At 37.3% G+C, this 14,997-nt stretch overlaps 1 protein-coding gene across 1 annotated transcript in view; it reads right to left on the reverse strand.

Moving 5' to 3' along the window:
* The window catches only part of LOC133629853 (cadherin-6-like), a 679,023-nt gene that overhangs the window by 129,735 nt on the left and 534,291 nt on the right, over positions 1–14,997 (reverse strand). The window lies entirely within an intron of this gene.

Genomic DNA, 14,997 nt, shown 5'->3' on the forward strand with positions numbered 1-14,997 from the left:
GCAGGGTTCAAAATGTGGGAAAAAATGAACGGCATATAGTCCGGAATTTACGGTAAACATATCGCTAAGTTGGTAACACCGAAACAATACAAAAAGTATACGACAAGGGTAATGGCGGCTTCAAACTCTTCCACCGTCCTTCTCTTTGACGCACTGCCATCAGAAGAGTCAGCTTCACGTTTGATGGACAAAACGCAGGGAAAAAAAGTATTGTGTCGTAAATATATGTTGTTATGGTTGCCCGAGGTTTTGTCCTAGTCTCAAACTGAGTACCCCTCCCACAGGAGCTTAATACGGGAGTTGCTTTTTTGTGCCATGTTTACCATTTTTCCCTAACTTTTTTTTTCTTCACAGGGCTCCGCCCTTGTGGCGACCCATTAGTCTTCCTGTTCTCTACGCCCCTGGAACGGCATGCACTGAAAACTCAGTTTGTTGTCATTTATTTCCATGCAATGACAATAGTTCTATTCTAAAAACAACAAAAGTGACATTTTGTCCTTCGTCAGACTATGAATTCTTCCTCCCTGCGCACGTAACTATTTCCAGACGTGAGAACACGAGGACCGCCTACTTCTAATCCTACATGTAACACTTCCACGCAGGGGAAAAAAAAAAAAAAAAAAAGACCAGGTGAGCGAAACGTTGCAATTTGTAGAAGTAAATGCAGCGTGTGCAGGTGGTGAAGACGTCCGTGTGTTGCTGCTGCATAGACGGGCCTGGAGCCACGCGAGGCTTGATTAGATTTTGATAGTGATCTGGGTCTGTGATTCCTACTATTAGATGATTATTGCACACCCCCCCTCCCCACGCGCTACACACATATTGGATATCGGGATTTAATTCCAAATCCAATCCCACACCCCACCTCGCGCCTGCCGGGGTCAAAAAATCGATTTCACCTTCAATGTAAGAAAAAGACGGACAGCTCGGCATCCTTAGGAGGACTCCTGATAGTTAGCTCGCCTTCTTCCTTCCTCAAGTCAGCACGCTTTCCCTCATACTCGACTTGCCGGGGCAGCTGCTGTAAGAAATGAGACATGGCTGGTGTGTGTGTGTGTGTGTTCTTGTATTTCTACCCTTCTTGAGACATCAACAAGGAAAAGTAGCTTCCATATGAGGAGCGGTGAACAAGTTAGGACATAAATCCTGGTCCCAATACGGAAAACCATTGCATCTAATAGAGAATGTCTCATTTGCACCCCTAGTGGTGAAATCTATCAAAATTAGGGTGATCCCAAAACGGGGGGAATTTTTCTATTTTTTTTTAAAAAGTGCTTCCCTCTGGTCAACATATGAAATAACAAGTGTAAGTAAGAAATAGAAATGCGCCCCCTTTGGCCAAAATTAATTTTAAAAATATATATACGTACATATATGTATATAGAGACATACTGTAATAACTTAAAGTAAATAATGAAGATTAAAAAACAATTACCAACAAAAAAAAAATCACTTTTTTTTTTTTTTAACAAAAAGCAGTCTTTAAAAAAAAAATGTAATAATGTTTTTAGTGATAATATCAATGAGGGATTTTTAATCACTGCTATTTTGAAATTGTTACTAATATTGATACTGTTGTTGATAATATTCATTTTCGTTTCTCTACTTTTAGATTGTACTGTGTCATGTTCGCGTGTCCTCAATTGCTGTCAATTGCTCTGTTTATTGCTATTCTGAATGTTGCTGGGTCGGGTTTGGTTTTGGAATTGGATTACATTTTTATGGTATTGTTGTGTATTGTTTTGTTGAATTGATTAATACATTTAAAAAAATAATAATTAAAGAAAAAACACTTTCTCACGTGTTGCCTTTTTTCTTATACAATTGGGAAAAAGTTGTCATATTATTTCTGCTTCTATAATATTGCAATATTTTTTCGTACAATTATTACTTTTTTATGTAAACGTATTACTTTTTAATGCAAAACGGTGACATTCGTCATGTATAAAATTCTGACTTTCATCACAATGCTGCCAATTGCTTTGTTGTTCTTGTAAAACAGTGACATTTTTTGAGTAAAATGATGACTTGTCATCATTTTGCCAAGTGAAATTCCGATTATTATTACAATGTTGCCTAAATTGTAAAGTTTTCTTATAAAATTGTGACTTTTGTCGAGTAAAAGTACAACCCTTTTCATAAAATTGCCAACGTGTTCAGCTTTTCTTGTAAAATTGTGACTGTTATTGAGTAAAATTCCAGGTTTTATCACAATATTGCACACATTTTCAGTTTTTCTTGTAAAATGTTGGCTCGCGTTGAGTAAAATGACCACTTTTATTATAATACTGCCAAAATTCTAACTTTTTCTTGTGAAATTGTGACCTTTTTCTTGTGAAATTCCAACTCATTTTTCACATGTGCGTAATGTTATTAATGTTGTAAGTACAAAACTTTATATGTCTAGAAAGGGTGGTCCTAAAGGGGTAGGCATTTTTCGGAAGTCTCAAGAAGGTCAGAAATACAAGAGAGTGTTTGTGTGTGTGTGTGTGTGTGTGTGTGTGTGTGTGTGTGTGTGTGTGTGTGTGTGTGTGTGGTTTCTTGTATTTCTACCCTTCTTGAGACATCAACAAGGAAACGTAGCTTCCATATGAGGAGCGGTGAACAAGTTAGGACATAAATCATGGTCCCAATACAGAAAACCATTGCATCTACTAGAGAATGCCTCATTTGCACCCCTAGTGGTGAAATCCATCAAAATTAGGGTGATCCCAAAACGGGGGGAATGTTTCTATTTTTTTTTTAAAAGTGCTTCCCTCTGGTCAACATATGAAATAACAAGTGTGTGTAAGAAATGAGCACCCTTTCGCCAAAATTAATTTAAAAAAATATATATCTATGTATATAGAGACATACTGTAATAACTTAAAGTAAATTATGAAGATTAAAAAACAATTACCAACAAAAAAAAAAAATTCAAGCTGTCTTTTTCTCACGTGTCGCCTTTTTTCTTATACAATTGGGAAAAAGTTGTCATATTCTTTCTGCTTCTGTAATATTGCAATATTTTCTCGTAAAATTATTACTTTTTTATGTAAACTTATTACTTTTTAATGCAAAACGTCATATATAAAATTATGACTTTCATCACAATGTTGCCAATTGTTTTGTTGTTCTTGTAAAAGAGTGTCATAATTTTGCTATGTGAAATTCCGATTATTATTACATCCATCCATCCATTTTCTACCGCTTATTCCCTTTGGGGTCGCGGGGGGCGCTGGAGCCTATCTCAGCTACAATCGGGCGGAAGGCGGGGTACACCCTGGACAAGTCGCCACCTCATCGCAGGGCCAACACAGATAGACAGACAACATTCACAGTCACATTCACACATTAAGGACAATTTTTTTTTTTAGTGTTGCCAATCAACCTATCCCCAGGTGCATGTCTTTGGAGGTGGGAGGAAGCCGGAGTACCCGGAGGGAACCCACGCAGTCACGGGGAGAACATGCAAACTCCACACAGAAAGATCCCGAGGCTGGGATTGAACTCACGACTACTCAGGACCTTCGTATTGTGAATATTGCCTAAATTGTAAAGTTTTCTTAAAAAATTGTGACTTTTGTCGAGTAAAGACTATAAAAATCACCAAAAATGATTCCCGGGCGCGGCACCGCTGCTGCCCAATGCTCCCCTCACCTCCCAGGGGGTGAACAAGGGGATGGGTCAAATGCAGAGGACAAATTTCACCACACCTCGTGTGTGTGTGAAAATCATTGGTACTTTAACTAAAAATTACGACCCTTTTCATAAAATTGCCAACATGTTCAGCTTTTCTTGTAAAATTGCGAGTGTTATTGAGTAAAATTCCAGGTTTTATCATAATATTGCACACATTTTCAGTCGTTGGCTTGTGTTGAGTAAAATGACGACTTTTATTATAATACTGCCAAAATTCTAAGTTTTTCTTGTGGAATTGTGACCTTTTTCTCATTTTTCACAAAAAGCTGTTTCATATGTGCGTAGTATGTTATTAATGTTGTAAATACAAATCTTTATATGTCTATAAAGGCTGGTACTAAAGAGGTAGGCATTTTTCATAAGTCTCAAGAAGGTCAGAAATACAAGAATGTATGTGTGTGTGTGTGTGTGTTTTCTTGTATTTATATCCTTCTTGAGACATCAACAAGGAAAAGTACCTTCCATATGAGGAGCGGTGAACAAGTTAGGACATAAATCATGGTCCCAATACAGAAAACCATTGCATCTAATAGAGAATGTCTCATTTGCACCTCTGGTGGTGAAATCTATCAAAATTAGGGTGGTCCCAAAAAGGGGGGATTTTTCAAATTGACTGTCGGTTTTAAAAGTGCTCCCCCTCTGGTCAACATATGTAATAAAAAGTGTGTGTAAGAAATAGAAATGCAGCCCCTTTGGCCAAAATTCATTAAAAAAATAAAAAAATAAATGTATATAGAGACATACTATAATAACTTGAAGTAAATAATGAAGATTAAAAACCAATTACCAACAAAAAAAATTCTTTTTTTTTTTTTTTTTATAACAAAAAGTCTTTCACAATGTGTTGCCTTTTTACTTATACAATTGGGAAACATTTCTCATATTCTTTCTGCTTCTGTAATATTGCAATATTTTTTCGTAAAATTATTACTTTTTTTATGTAAACTTATTACTTTTTAATGCAAAACGGTGACATTCGTCATATAAAATTCTGACATTCATCACAATGTTGCCAATTGTTTTGTTGTTCTTGTAAAACAGTGACATTTTTGCTAAGTGAACATTCCGATTATTATTATAATATTGCCTAAATTGTAAACTTTTCTTATAAAATTGTGACTTTTATCGAGTAAAATTACGACCCTTTTCATAAAATTGCCAAAATGTTAAGCTTTTCTTGTAAAATTGTGACTGTTATAGAGTAAAATTCCAGGTTTTATCATAATATTGCACACATTTTCAGTTTTTCTTGTAAAATGTTGGCTTGCTTTGAGTAAAATTATGATCTTTATTATAATACTGCCAAAATTCTAAGTTTTTCTTGTGAAATTGTGACCTTTGTCTTGTGAAATTGTGACCTTTTTCTTGTGAAATTCCAACTCATTTTTCACAACAAGCTGTTTTATATGAGCATTGTATGTATATATTTTTAATGTTTAAATACAAATCTTTATATATCTAGCAAAGGGGGGTCATAAAGATGTAGGCATTTTTTGGCGGTCTCAAGAAGGTCAGAAATACAAGAGAGAGAGTGTGTGTGTGTGTGTGTGTGTGTGTGTGTGTGTGTGTGTGTGTGTGTGTGTTTTTTCTTGTGTTTCTATCCTTCTTGAGACATCAACAAGGAAAAGTACCTTCCATATGAGGAGCGGTGAACAAGTTAGGACATAAATCATGGTCCCAATACAGAAAACCATTGCATCTAATAGAGAATGTCTCATTTGCACCTCTGGTGGTGAAATCTATCAAAATTAGGGTGGTCCCAAAAAGGGGGGATTTTTCAAATTGACTGTCGGTTTTAAAAGTGCTCCCCCTCTGGTCAACATATGTAATAAAAAGTGTGTGTAAGAAATAGAAATGCAGCCCCTTTGGCCAAAATTCATTAAAAAAATAAAAAAAATAAATGTATATAGAGACATACTATAATAACTTGAAGTAAATAATGAAGATTAAAAACCAATTACCAACAAATTTTTTTTTTTTTTTTTTTTTTTTTTTTAACAAAAAGTCTCTCACAATGTGTTGCCTTTTTACTTATACACTTGGGAAACATTTCTCATATTCTTTCTGCTTCTGTAATATTGCAATATTTTTTCGTAAAATTATTACTTTTATGTAAACTTATTACTTTTAATGCAAAACTGTGACATTCGTCAAATAAAATTCTGACTTTCATCACAATGTTGCCAATTGTTTTGTTGTTCTTGTAAAACAGTGACATTTTTGCTAAGTGAACATTCCGATTATCATTATAATATTGCCTAAATTGTAAACTTTTCTTATAAAATTGTGACTTTTATCGAGTAAAATTACGACCCTTTTCATAAAATTGCCAAAATGTTAAGCTTTTCTTGTAAAATTGTGACTGTTATAGAGTAAAATTCCAGGTTTTATCATAATATTGCACACATTTTCAGTTTTTCTTGTAAAATGTTGGCTTGCTTTGAGTAAAATTATGATCTTTATTATAATACTGCCAAAATTCTAAGTTTTTCTTGTGAAATTGTGACCTTTGTCTTGTGAAATTGTGACCTTTTTCTTGTGAAATTCCAACTCATTTTTCACAACAAGCTGTTTTATATGAGCATTGTATGTATATATTTTTAATGTTTAAATACAAATCTTTATATATCTAGCAAAGGGGGGTCATAAAGATGTAGGCATTTTTTGGCGGTCTCAAGAAGGTCAGAAATACAAGAGAGAGAGTGTGTGTGTGTGTGTGTGTGTGTGTGTGTGTGTGTGTGTTTTCTTGTGTTTCTATCCTTCTTGAGACATCAACAAGGAAAAGTACCTTCCATATGAGGAGCGGTGAACAAGTTAGGACATAAATCATGGTCCCAATACAGAAAACCATTGCATCTAATAGAGAATGTCTCATTTGCACCTCTGGTGGTGAAATCTATCAAAATTAGGGTGGTCCCAAAAAGGGGGGATTTTTCAAATTGACTGTCGGTTTTAAAAGTGCTCCCCCTCTGGTCAACATATGTAATAAAAAGTGTGTGTAAGAAATAGAAATGCAGCCCCTTTGGCCAAAATTCATTAAAAAAATAAAAAAAATAAATGTATATAGAGACATACTATAATAACTTGAAGTAAATAATGAAGATTAAAAACCAATTACCAACAATTTTTTTTTTTTTTTTTTAACAAAAAGTCTCTCACAATGTGTTGCCTTTTTACTTATACACTTGGGAAACATTTCTCATATTCTTTCTGCTTCTGTAATATTGCAATATTTTTTCGTAAAATTATTACTTTTATGTAAACTTATTACTTTTAATGCAAAACTGTGACATTCGTCAAATAAAATTCTGACTTTCATCACAATGTTGCCAATTGTTTTGTTGTTCTTGTAAAACAGTGACATTTTTGCTAAGTGAACATTCCGATTATCATTATAATATTGCCTAAATTGTAAACTTTTCTTATAAAATTGTGACTTTTATCGAGTAAAATTACGACCCTTTTCATAAAATTGCCAAAATGTTAAGCTTTTCTTGTAAAATTGTGACTGTTATTGAGTAAAATTCCAGGTTTTATCATAATATTGCACACATTTTCAGTTTTTCTTGTAAAATGTTGGCTTGCTTTGAGTAAAATTATGATCTTTATTATAATACTGCCAAAATTCTAAGTTTTTCCTGTGAAATTGTGACCTTTGTCTTGTGAAATTGTGACCTTTTTCTTGTGAAATTCCAACTCATTTTTCACAACAAGCTGTTTTATATGAGCATTGTATGTATATATTTTTAATGTTTAAATACAAATCTTTATATATCTAGCAAAGGGGGGGTCATAAAGATGTAGGCATTTTTTGGCGGTCTCAAGAAGGTCAGAAATACAAGAGAGAGAGTGTGTGTGTGTGTGTGTGTGTGTGTGTGTGTGTGTGTGTGTGTGTGTGTGTGTGTGTGTTTGTTTTCTTGTGTTTCTATCCTTCTTGAGACATCAACAAGGAAAAGTACCTTCCATATGAGGAGCGGTGAACAAGTTAGGACATAAATCATGGTCCCAATACAGAAAACCATTGCATCTAATAGAGAATGTCTCATTTGCACCTCTGGTGGTGAAATCTATCAAAATTAGGGTGGTCCCAAAAAGGGGGGATTTTTCAAATTGACTGTCGGTTTTAAAAGTGCTCCCCCTCTGGTCAACATATGTAATAAAAAGTGTGTGTAAGAAATAGAAATGCAGCCCCTTTGGCCAAAATTCATTAAAAAAATAAATGTATATAGAGACATACTATAATAACTTGAAGTAAATAATGAAGATTAAAAACCAATTACCAACAAAAAAAATTCTTTTTTTTTTTTTTTTAACAAAAAGTCTCTCACAATGTGTTGCCTTTTTACTTATACAATTGGGAAACATTTGTCATATTCTTTCTGCTTCTGTAATATTGCAATATTTTTTCGTAAAATTACTTTTTTTATGTAAAATTATTACTTTTTAATGCAAAACGGTGACATTCGTCATATAAAATTCTGACTTTCATCACAATGTTGCCAATTGTTTTGTTGTTCTTGTAAAACAGTGACATTTTTGCTAAGTGAACATTCCGATTATTATTATAATATTGCCTAAATTGTAAACTTTTCTTATAAAATTGTGACTTTTATCGAGTAAAATTACGACCCTTTTCATAAAATTGCCAAAATGTTGAGCTTTTCTTGTAAAATTGTGACTGTTATTGAGTAAAATTCCAGGTTTTATCATAATATTGCACACATTTTCAGTTTTTCTTGTAAAATGTTGGCTTGCTTTGAGTAAAATTATGATCTTTATTATAATACTGCCAAAATTCTAAGTTTTTATTGTGAAATTGTGACCTTTGTCTTGTGAAATTGTGACCTTTTTCTTGTGAAATTCCAACTCATTTTTCACAACAAGCTGTTTTATATGAGCATTGTATGTATATATTTTTAATGTTTAAATACAAATCTTTATATATCTAGCAAAGGGGGGTCATAAAGATGTAGGCATTTTTTGGCGGTCTCAAGAAGGTCAGAAATACAAGAGAGTGTGTGTGTGTGTGTGTGTGTTTTCTTGTGTTTCTATCCTTCTTGAGACATCAACAAGGAAAAGTACCTTCCATATGAGGAGTGTGTTTTCTTGTGTTTCTATCCTTCTTGAGACATCAACAAGGAAAAGTACCTTCCATATGAGGAGCGGTGAACAAGTTAGGACATAAATCATGGTCCCAATACAGAAAACCATTGCATCTAATAGAGAATGTCTCATTTGCACCTCTGGTGGTGAAATCTATCAAAATTAGGGTGGTCCCAAAAAGGGGGGGATTTTTCAAATTGACTGTCGGTTTTAAAAGTGCTCCCCCTCTGGTCAACATATGTAATAAAAAGTGTGTGTAAGAAATAGAAATGCAGCCCCTTTGGCCAAAATTCATTAAAAAAATAAAAAAATAAATGTATATAGAGACATACTATAATAACTTGAAGTAAATAATGAAGATTAAAAACCAATTACCAACAAAAAAATTTTTTTTTTTTTTTTTTTTTTTTTAACAAAAAGTCTCTCACAATGTGTTGCCTTTTTACTTATACAATTGGGAAACATTTCTCATATTCTTTCTGCTTCTGTAATATTGCAATATTTTTTCGTAAAATTATTACTTTTTTTATGTAAACTTATTACTTTTTAATGCAAAACGGTGACATTCGTCATATAAAATTCTGACTTTCATCACAATGTTGCCAATTGTTTTGTTGTTCTTGTAAAACAGTGACATTTTTGCTAAGTGAACATTCCGATTATTATTATAATATTGCCTAAATTGTAAACTTTTCTTATAAAATTGTGACTTTTATCGAGTAAAATTACGACCCTTTTCTTAAAATTGCCAAAATGTTAAGCTTTTCTTGTAAAATTGTGACTGTTATTGAGTAAAATTCCAGGTTTTATCATAATATTGCACACATGTTCAGTTTTTCTTGTAAAATGTTGGCTTGCTTTGAGTAAAATTATGATCTTTATTATAATACTGTTTTTCTTGTGAAATTGTGACCTTTTTCTTGTGAAATTCCAACTCATTTTTCACAACAAGCTGTTTTATATGAGCATTGTATGTATATATTTTTAATGTTTAAATACAAATCTTTATATATCTAGCAAAAGGGGGTCATAAAGATGTAGGCATTTTTTGGCGGTCTCAAGAAGGTCAGAAATACAAGAGTGTGTGTGTGTGTGTGTGTGTGTGTGTGTGTGTGTGTGTGTGTGTGTGTGTGGAGGCCGACTTCTTGCTCGCTGTCATTTCCCGGCGCCTGTGAAACGGTGCCGGGCTCTGACGGGCTTTGTTGTAAATCACCATCAGCCGACAGCAGCCTGCAGCACGCTTTCTGCCACCCGCCGCCTCACTAATACATCTTGTTCAATTGTGGCGAGGTGGAAGACGGCGCACTTTCACTTCCTGCGTCGTCCACGCCTTTTTCTCGCACCTGAGCGGACAGCCAGTCTGGCAGTTCGCGAAGCTAACGCTCATAATTAGAAAGGCTGTGGAGCTCATCCAGTAAGTGTGTGTGTGTGTGTGTGTGTGTTGGCAGCCTCCTCTTCAACATTGGCAACACTTTCTTGTCTCCCACCCAGCAAAGAAAACAACAAAACCAAGCGATTCCATCCTCACGCGCCATGATTCCTCTCATCGCCTCTTCTTAGTATGCACGCTGTTAGCTTCACCCGCACGGAAGATGGATTTACGACTCCGACGTAAGTGCCGCACAAAGCAGGGGAGCTAATTAGCCATTGTTCCGTGAGGTGTGAATGCTGGGATCCACTCGCCTTCATCCCTGCGCCTTATGGGGAGCCAAGCGAGGACTTTTAGGGAAGTTCTGGCCCTGCGTCCATCTTCACAACCCCCCCGAGTGAGGAACCCTGCGGAGAGACTGCCTGGCCGTAGCAAAGCTGCGACCAACTCCGAGAGTTCTTGCGTCATTCGAGCCGACCTTCAGGGTAGACATGTGACGTTCGCGGACGAATCGAGTCTTTTGCGCTAACGACGAGAACTGATTGCGAGGTGTGAGCTGTTTGTTTGGGAGACGGTTTTTTTATGCACGCGCAAATTTAGCGTCGGCAATTGCCCACTCTGCACGTGCTGCCTTCCGATATTGTCCAACTCTTGATTACCGATACCGATATCAACCGATACCGATATATACAGTCGTGGAATTATCACATTATTATGCCTAATTTTGTTGTGATGCCCAGCTGGATGCATTAAACAATGTAACAAGGTTTTCCAAAAAAAAATCAACTCAAGTTATGGAAAAAAAATGCCAACATGGCACTGCCATATTTATTATTGAAGTCACAAAGTGCTTTTTTTTTTTAACATGCCTCAAAACAGCAGCTTGGAATTTGGGACCTGCTCTCCCTGAGAGAGCATGAGGAGGTTGAGGTAGGCGGGGTTGAGGTGGGGGGTTAGGGGGTAGCAGGGGGGTATATTGTAGCGCCCCGGAAGAGTTAGTGCTGCAAGGGATTCTGGGTATTTGTTCTGTTGTGCTTATGTTGTGTTACAGTGCTGATGTTCTCCCGAAATGTGTTTGTCATTCTTGTTTGGTGTGGGTTCACAGTGTGCCACATATTTGTAACAGTGTTAAAGTTGTTTATACGGCCACCCTCAGTGTGACCTGTATGGCTGTTGACCAAGTATTCATTGCATTAACTTGTGAATGTGAAAAGCCGTAGATATTATGTGACTTCACCGGCACGCAAAGAACGTGCTTTTAAGGTTTATTGGCGCTCTGTACCTCTCCCTACGTCCGTGTACACAGGGGCGTTTTAAAAAGTCATACATTTTACTTTTTGAAACCGATACCGATAATTATGAAACCGATACTGATAATTTCCGATATTACATTTTAAAGCATTTATCGGCCGATAATATCGGGCTGCCGATATTATCGGATATCCCTATATATAACCCTAACCCTAACCTTTATATGTTCCCCTAGTGTCCAAATAACTATAAATTAAGTCTTTGTTACTTAGGAAATATTCCCCATACTAAAGTGTTACCCTTTTTTTTTTTTAAACGAAAGAAACTGCTGTTCTAAATGTGTCCACTGGATGTCACAACAGCAATTCTGTTAGGAAAGCAAACGGTTTGTACCGGGGCCAAGCAAGAGGTACACAGTAAAGGGTGACTGTGGCTCCTCCTCCTCGACCCACATGAAACTTAAAACCTGCCGTTTTATGTCTTCTGCTTCGAACACATCGTTATTTGGCCCAAAATGTCTCTGTCAAACGCAAGAAGAGTGAACTTAACCCTTTTGAATAGTTTTTAACTCAGTTTCTTACGGTTTGTTGAGTTAGCACTGGATTGCTATGTGGACATGACAAAAAAGGTATTTGATACCAAGAAGAGTTTACATGTTGTGTTTTTTGTTCAATCCCAGAAAGACTGTAACTTATAGTTTAAACCAAACCTGAGACGAAGTCTAAGCTCATTGTGTTTTTGAAGCTGCACAAATTTCCTCAGAATTTCCAACAAACTTGAAGTGTTTTGTCCAGAGGATTATTTGTACGTTTTAAGAATGTGCTCCTTCTATTTTTGGCCAAAGTAAAACAAAGAAAACAACCTGGAGTTGTCTTCATTTTTAAGTTATCATGCCATGATTTTACCATTACGGCCCAATTGGGAATAGATTTTCCTCCATGCGGCCCCTGAGCTAAAATGAGTTTGACACCCCTGTTCTATATTGCCATTACTGCCACAAGTGGTGGAAAAGTGTATTACAACTGAGTATTGCTCTGTGGCCCATACAACCCACAGCTGAGAACCAGATTTTTTTTGGTGTTTTTCAACCACTGTGCCGCGGCACACTAGGGTGCCATGAGATACAGTCTGGTGTGCCATGGGAGATTATCTAATTTCACCTATTTGGGTTAAAAATATTTTTTGCAAACCAGTCATTTTAGTCTGTAAATTATGTGTTGTTGTTGAGCGTAGGTGCTGTCTAGAGCTCGGCAGAGTAACCGTGTAATACTCTTCCATATCAGTAGGTGGCAGCCCGATAGCTAATTGCTCCGTGGATGTCCGAAACAGCGGGAGGCTGCGTGCAGTTAAAAAGGTGACCAATGCTTAAACCAAAAATAAACAAAAAGGTGAGTGCACCTAAGAAAAGGCATTGAAGTTTAGGGAAGGCTATGCAGAACAAAACTAAAACTGAACTGGCTACAAAGTAAACAAAAACAAAATGCTGGACGACAGCAAAGACTTACTGTGGGGCAGACACAGCGTCCACAATGTACATCCGAACATGACATGACAATCAACAACGTCCCCACAAAGAAGGATAACAACTGAAATATTCTTGATTGCTAAAACAAAGTAGATGCGGGAAATATCGCTCAAAGGAAGACATGAAACTGTTACAGGAAAATACCAAAACAAGAGAAAAAGCCACCAAAATAGGAGCGCAAGACAAGAACTAAAACACTACACACAGGAAAACAGCAAAAAACTCAAAATAAGTCAGGGTGTGATGTGACAGGTGGTGACAGTACACCTACTTTGAGACAAGAGCTACATTGATGCATGCTTGGTTATGGTTTAAAGTCATATCCAACAATTGCGACAACGACTCTTTACTGTCAACTGCGTTTCGTTTTTTTTTAAATGATTTCTGCTGATTGTGTGCCTCTTGATTTTTTCAGCGCAAAAAAATTGTGCCTTGGCTCAAAAAAGGTTGAAAAACACTGCTCTAGAGGGCGCTCACGGCCCAACACTGATATAAACGAAGCGAGTGATTGCAGTTAAAAAAGATAAGGAGCCAGTCTTCTGAACGGCTCCTCAAAAGCCATAAATCCTGTCTCTATTTCAGAGGGCCTAAATGGAAACAGACTGGAAACCCTTCTTCTTCATGCACTCCGGTTTTTGGCGTGGCTTGCATGAAACGCGGTCGCACAAAGATGGCGGGAGCACAAAAAAGACAAGTGACTGATGTGTTTTTGTCTGGTGTGGAAACACAAAACTTCAATGTGTGCCACGTTTTCGTCACCTCGTGAGTCAGGTCCTTCTTCACACACTTTGATGGCGGCCAGAGCCAAAAAGTCACAGCATCAAAGCTTTCTGAGCACATTAGCCAAGAAAGGCGGCCGCTAATACAAAGCTAAAGGTTAGAAAAGCCGACTTGTTTGTTTTTTTCACGCCGACTCTGACTCATGCCGCCAAACAAACAAGATAGCTCGCTGGCCCGAGGTGCTCTTTACTTCTTCAAATGTCCATTAGAGCCACCGGGGCCGCACGCTCCCGAGACGTCCACGACCATGCGCGGGGGGCACGGGGACTGATGTTATTAGCTCCAGATGCTGCCTGGCAGAGGGGCGGCGGAAACATCCGCCATCATCCAAACGATGTCGCCCATCTGGAGCGCACATAACATCATCAAGTCGGGTCAGCGGTCACCCTCGCGGGGTGAAGAGCCACCATCATGTGACGTCACGGCCCCCGCAGGGACAGGGGAGGCAGGCAGATGGAAGCTTTTATTTTGAAGCCCCCCCACCTCCCCACAAACACACACACTCTCGCTCTACCATAATCTGCTGAGTTTGGGCGATGAGCAAGATGAAATGTGAGCGAGTGTCTTTTATAATCTGAGCTCTGCTTTAGAGGATGCAAATGGCTTCGATGGCTCTTTTTCCCCCCGTACCTTGCTTGTCACATCAGCTCTGGTGGCCCCCCACTGGACCCCAAAAACACACACACACACACACACACACATATATGTGAAGCCATGCTATTTGCAGATCCTTTAAATATTCAACACTTGCCGTGTTTCCTGTACCACTTTGATCAGCCTCACATTCCACTGTGCAGCTTTCATCTCGCAGGCATCAAACCAGCGCAACCTGGACTGAAAACCTGCTCTCACCTCTCTCAGCTGCACAATTTGTCCACGGAATGACGTGTAAGCGATTAAGGATTTATGGATGTACAGAAAAAAAAAAAAAAAAAAAAATAATAGAACTGACCATTCACATGTAAGCAGGAGGACATGCCCTTAGACCCTGTCAGAGCTTAGTACGGCCCTGCAGGAGGGTTTAAACCAGGGGTGTCAAACGTACGGCCCGTGGGCCGGATCAGGCACGCGGACAGGTTTTACCCGGCCCACGGGCTGAGTTTGCTAAATATAAAAATGAACCTGAAATTTTTGAGTGAAAGAAACAGCTGTTCTAAATGTGTCCAATAGATGTCGCAATATCAATTATTTGTATCTTTGTAGATGATGCAACATATGTACAAAATAAACCACATGATGTTAGCACATCAGTCGAGGAAAATTATCAAACTATATAAATAACACTGTA

The sequence above is a fragment of the Entelurus aequoreus genome, linkage group LG15 (assembly GCF_033978785.1).
Source record: "Entelurus aequoreus isolate RoL-2023_Sb linkage group LG15, RoL_Eaeq_v1.1, whole genome shotgun sequence".
NCBI classification, from domain to species: Eukaryota; Metazoa; Chordata; class Actinopteri; order Syngnathiformes; family Syngnathidae; genus Entelurus; species Entelurus aequoreus.